The following is a 6,145-nucleotide window of genomic DNA, read 5'->3' on the forward strand; positions in this document are numbered from 1 at the left end:
TTAGAAACCTCCGATTAAGGGCTCAAGTACAAGTAAAGGCAAGAAAATATGCGAATTATAAATTTTGTTATTTATTATATATATATATATATTCATTACATCATTTATATATCAACATATAACTTTCTTTATATATATATCATATATCATTGCCGCTACCTGTACCTTGCCACCGCGTTACATGCCTCATTGTTGTTTTTGAGATTCATATCTTGTTGATGCCTCAAAATAAATTTAGCTATTTTTTCAAGATAAGCATAAGAAATCATCGTTTGTTTTGGGTCTTACTACTTCATATCATCCTTTGCTGGTTTGGTATTTTTTTGGGTTGCCATTTCTTCAACCAGATTTTATATATGAAGTTTCCATTTGCCATGTGTTTTGATATTGAGTATACCATCTCTGTCAAGAAGCCAAATAGCCGCCACATCAGCAAGTTACTATAGATGTAAACATATGGGTCTTCATGAATTAGAGCTCTTTTATAAGCATTGTACTTTCTAATTTTGGATTTATGAACAAATGGGTCTTCATGAATTCTTTGAATATAATTTTATCATATTTCCACTATCTACTTTGGTGTAGAGGTGGGCACGAGCCGTCCGGAAAACTGGCCCGGCCCGTGCCCGGCCCAGAACCGGCCCGCCGGTTCAATGACCCGGTGGGCCGGTTCAATGACCCGTAACCGGCCGATACTGTAGACGGGCTGGTTACGGGTTGGAGTTTTCCCGACCCGTGACCCGGCGGGTCAAAACCCAGGGGTCAAACCCGGTTTAATGTTATTGTTTTTTTTTAAATACTAGTGCATGTTGGTCATGGGATTTGAACCCACGATCATGAACTTGGATAGCAAAAACCCAACCACTTGAACTACAATTTGCTTTAAATATTTATTGAAAAAAATTATATATAGATAGATGTAGGATATGGATAAAAATATTTTACATATATATTTAATTTATTAAAAATTAAGAAACTATATAATAAATTAAAAAATTATAAAAATTAATTAGTAAAATATCAAATTATCAAACAATCAATTTTCATAAATATTTTTTTAAAAAATAATTATTTTGTTAATCGTCTTTTAGCTCATAAGCACTGAGTCCCTACATATGCACACTCTTAAATTCTCTTAAATAGCGCACTCTTATTTGTCACATATATATTAGATTATTTTGTTTCAATTTATAAAATAAAAAAATAAAATTACAAAAAATTGTTTTTAAATTATGTATATCAATTTATAAAAAAATATATTAGTAAAAAAAAATATCTTTGAATAATAGTTAACATCATATTATTTTGATTTGTAATTTTTTTCAATGACAACATGATAAGCACAATAATAACCCTATAGTTATAGACCAAAGTGAAATCTAGAGCCAACCCTAATTATAATAAATAAATAAGTTGATGATAACTTCAATTTAAAATAAAAATACTACTTGATATATACATTTTGTTGCACTTAAAAAGGTGTGCTAATAATTTAATTTGATAGATAAATAAATTAAAAATGTAGCTTTTTTATCCTTTTTAAAATTATTTTGATATGTCTTAAAAAATTTTAAGTTATTATTATAAATTATTTTAAATTTTTTATTGTTTTAAAAAGTATTTTGCAACTTCTTTATATTTATTTATGTTTTATACTAAAACAAGAAAAATTTGTAGGCAATTGGTTAATGTTATTTTCTCTAAGTGTGAGGTCATAGGTTCAAACCCGATTCATAGCAATTTTTTGTTATTTACAAAAACTAGCCGGGTCAAACGGGCCTAGCCCGGACCCGGCGGGTTTCACTGTAGCACGGGCCGGTTCCGGGTCCGGTTAATCGGCCCGTGCCCACCTCTACTTTGGTGACACATGTCATCTGATTATCTAATGTCATTATTATCAATCCACATGTTCTTTCAACACATTCCATGCATACGTCCCTCCTATAATCTCATGCATGATCATCATCATTATCACCATCTAATTCATTTAACGTTTTTTTTAAGCTAACTGTTTTCGAAGCATGCATTTCATAATAGTGATGCAAATCCCATGTCCATTTTTTTTTATAGTGGAGCCCGCCTTTGGAATCTTTTCTTTTGTCCATGTATATATGCATGCACAATAGCATGCTCCTCATTTTCATTTTTTTTTAATTTCATTTTTATTTCCTTTCACATATATGCATGCATAGGCAATGGTCGTTTATGCATGCACAATAGCATGCTCCTCATTTTCATGCTTTTTTTATTTCATTTTTATTTCCTTTCACATATATGCATGCATAATATCAACAAGCAGCCACGGCAACAAGAAGCATCAACACTGGCAGGTAATGTTGGCATCAACAATGGCATCAGTGATGGCGACCTCTCTCTTTTTTTTTTTCTTTTTGTCTTCCTTCACAATCTCTTCCAGTCTTTTTTTTAGAGTCCTTCGTCTTCATGACCTCTTCCAGTTTTTTCAGAGTCCTTCGTCTTCATAGGCTCCTCATCAAGAGAAACAGCAATCAACGATGGCTAAGGCAAGCGGCAACAACACAATCACAGGAAAGGCAACAAGCATCAGTGGCTAGCAGCAACAACATCAAGTGACAACGGCGACACCAGCGACGGCATCAGGCAACGGCAGTGACTTTCTTTTCTCTTTATATGTGTATATATATATATATATGGATATAGGTTTAGAGAGAAAAATGAGAACCTTCTCCTTCTTCTTCATCTTTCCTCTTTCCTCTTCCTTCTTCGTTCGTCCTCTCCTTCACTCTTCCTTCTTCAATTTTTCTCTTGCCGGTTCTTTCTTCTTTTCTTTCTCTCCATTCCTTTTCTTCCTTTCTTTATCCAAACTCTCGATCTTCTTTTTCTTTTGCTCTTCTCCTAGTTCTTATTTCTTCGCCTTCGTCACCTCTTCTTTCCCAGGCCGGTCTCTTTTAAAGCATCTCAAGCCTCCATTCTTCATGGTTGATCGTGGGTGGTTATCTCGTAGTGGGGGTAGTTTGGTTTGGTCATGTGATAACCACGACCACAAGCCACAAATTTTTTTTAATTAAATTTAATTAAATTAAATTAAATTATAATTATTTTATTTTATTTTATTAATTTTTATTACATATACATACACGTAAATATTTCTAAATATTATTATTGCTATTTTTTAAATTACATATGTACTTTTTAAAAAAAATTCAATTTCAATTTTTTTTATTATCATTATTATTGTTATTTTATATATTGTCTTTATCTAGTTTGATATATATATATATAATAAAATATATTATATTATATACATATATTATCTGATTTGATTATATATATATATTATTATCATCAGGTTATTATTATCATTATTATTATTATTATTTTATCTTATTATTATTTATATATCTTTTATCGGTTAATCTATTAATTATTATTTTTATTATTTATTTATTTATTTATTTATTTAATTATTTTTTATCTCATTTGAATTGAATTGTTTTATTGTTATTATTATTTTTTTTAAAATTTATTTTATATTATTATTATGTTTTATCAAATTATATTATTATTATTATTTGATATGATTTGATTATATTTCATAATATAAATTTTTTATATGATTTCATTTATTTTATTTTATTTTGATTTGATTTGACTTATCTTTTTATCTAATTTTATTTTATTTTTTTATTTTTTTATTTTTCTTCGTGATTTGTATTCATGGTTTATTTTGGGATTAAGGTCGACTCCAGATTTGTGCTCTCAACCGATCTTGGCATTTTGGTATTTTTCAGATCGCCTTGAGATATGTGTTCTTGGTGAATCAAAAAAATTTGTTTATTTTAGATCGCTTCGAGATCTGTGCACTCGGCTGATTTTGAGATTTGTGTATTTTGAATATTTTGGATCGCCTCGAGATCGGTGCTCTTAGCTGATCCGGAGATTTGAGTATTATATACTTCCTCGAGATCTGTGCTCTTGGCTGGTACTGAGAATTTTTTATTTTGAATATTTTGGATCACCTCGAGATTGGTGCTCTTTGTTGGTCCTGAAATTTGAGTATTTTAGACCACCTCGAGATCGGTGCTCGCGGTTGATCCTGAGATTTGTGTGTTTTGAGTATTTTAGACTGCCTCGAGATCTGTGCTCTCAGTTGATCCTGAGATTTGTGTATTTTAAATATTTTGGATCACCTCGAGATCGGTGTTCTCGGTTGATCCTATGATTTGAGTATTTTAGACCGCCTCGAGATCGGTGCTCTCGGCTGATCCTGAGATTTGTATATTTTGTAATTTTGATTTTGATTTAAATTAGGGCATGTATTATATATATATATATTATATGTATATTTTTTATATATATATAAACACTTGCACCCGTTGGCTCTGAGAGAAATTTGTGTGGTTTCTCCACCCCGGATTGTAGATGTTGTTGTAACGGTTGTTTTATAACCTATTGTTCTTACCCACATAATCCACTTGTTCTGTGCTAGAAGGCCCCTTAAAAGATGGAACAATCTGCCCTGCTTGGCCATCCCACACTTCACAACTCAAAATTGGTGCTTGAGGATGAACTTGCATTGCATTCAACCTCTTGGCAATAGCATCCACCTGTGCGGCTAGGGTAGACAGTGCATCAACCTCATAATTCCATCAAACTTCATTGTCTTGTTTCTTTCTGATCTCCACTGGTAGCCATTTGATGTCATGTCATTAATAAGAGTATAATCTTCAATTGGTTGTTTACTGCAAAGAGAACCCCCGGTTGTCGCATCTAACATCTGCTTGGTAGCCAAGTTCAAACCATTGTGGAAAATCTGAATCTGCATCTACTCTACAATTCCGCATTATGGGCACTTCCTCAACAATTCCTTGTACCTTTCCCATGCTTCATACAAGGTTTTCCATTCCAGCTCTCGGAATCAAGATATGTCATTTCTGAGCTTCGTGATCTTTGTCAGAGGAAAATAACGGGTAAGAAACTTCTCAGCCAAATGCGCCCAAGTGGTGATCGACCCCTGTGGCACGGAACTTAGCCATTGCTTGGCCCTTCTTCGCATTGAAAATGAAAAGAGTCGAAGGTTAACTGCATCCTTAGACACATTGTTTATCTTGAATGTGTCACAAATTTCCAAGAAGTTCCTCAAATGATCATGCGGGTCTTCATCCTGAAACTTATCAAACTAGCACATTTGTTGCACCATCTGTGTGAAATTAGGCTTCAATTATAAGTTGTTTACCACTACAGGCGGGTGAAAAATGTTCGACCCTGCTCCCTCTAGATTTGGCCTAGCATAATTTGTAATACTCCTTTGTTAATTTTTGGCCATTGGTTCATTCTACTCTACCTCAACACTGATTTCCACTAAACCTATTTCTCAAAGATTTACTTGTTTTAACCGTTTGTGTAATGTTCTCTCTAACTCCAAATCAAGACTCACATTTGGAGAAAAGGAACTTCCTTTGGTCATGCAAGAACATCTGTAGACCAATTTAGTAAACTACATGTCAAAAACAAAAGCAAAATAAAAGAATGCAAGATAAACTAAAATAAAGAGAAATGGCTAAATTACTAGAAATTAAAACTTTCTCAAGAGTTGCCAGTCCCCAGCAACAGCGGCAAAAACTTGATACGCCATTGCATAAACGTAACTGCGTGATCATACAAGTAGTAAAGTGTACTTAAAATGATCGGATAGTCGAATCTACAGGGACTGGAAAAAGCTCTCAATACTTGTTCATTTCCTAATATCTAGCAGGTTCTAAGATTGGATTTTCCATAATCAAAACTAGCTAAGAAGAAGAAAAGAAAAAAGAAGAAAGGGTTTAGGGTTGTAGAGATAGCAATGGGAAAGACAATGCCCTGAACTAACCCCCTTGACAAATGCATTAACTGTGCTATTGATTGCATGGATATCTCCTTGGACTGTGGCGACCACCTACGGAGGGTTTGATAGTGTACGTCTTCACTCAAGGCTCATAGCGGACTCAGCCCCTTTCCTAATGTGTGCCCTAGCTAGACGAATAACGCTTATCCTCTAGACAACAAGAAATCATTCTTGGGTTAACATGCACTCTTGACTGTAATTGCAAATATAGGGGACATTGCACGCCACATCAATGCTCTTGTAGATAACGACAATCCCCACACTGAGTTTTGTAACATACAA

The 6,145-nt window shown here is 33.3% G+C and overlaps 1 non-coding gene across 1 annotated transcript; it reads left to right on the forward strand.

The window, feature by feature from the left end:
• The first annotated feature begins 4,814 nt into the window (after positions 1-4,814).
• LOC120268176 lies at positions 4,815-4,921 on the forward strand. The gene has a single exon (XR_005538844.1). It is a non-coding gene; the product is annotated as a small nucleolar RNA R71 (small nucleolar RNA).
• Positions 4,922-6,145: the final 1,224 nt, after the last annotated feature.

This window comes from Dioscorea cayenensis, chromosome 8 (assembly GCF_009730915.1).
Source record: "Dioscorea cayenensis subsp. rotundata cultivar TDr96_F1 chromosome 8, TDr96_F1_v2_PseudoChromosome.rev07_lg8_w22 25.fasta, whole genome shotgun sequence".
Classification (NCBI taxonomy): Eukaryota; Viridiplantae; Streptophyta; class Magnoliopsida; order Dioscoreales; family Dioscoreaceae; genus Dioscorea; species Dioscorea cayenensis.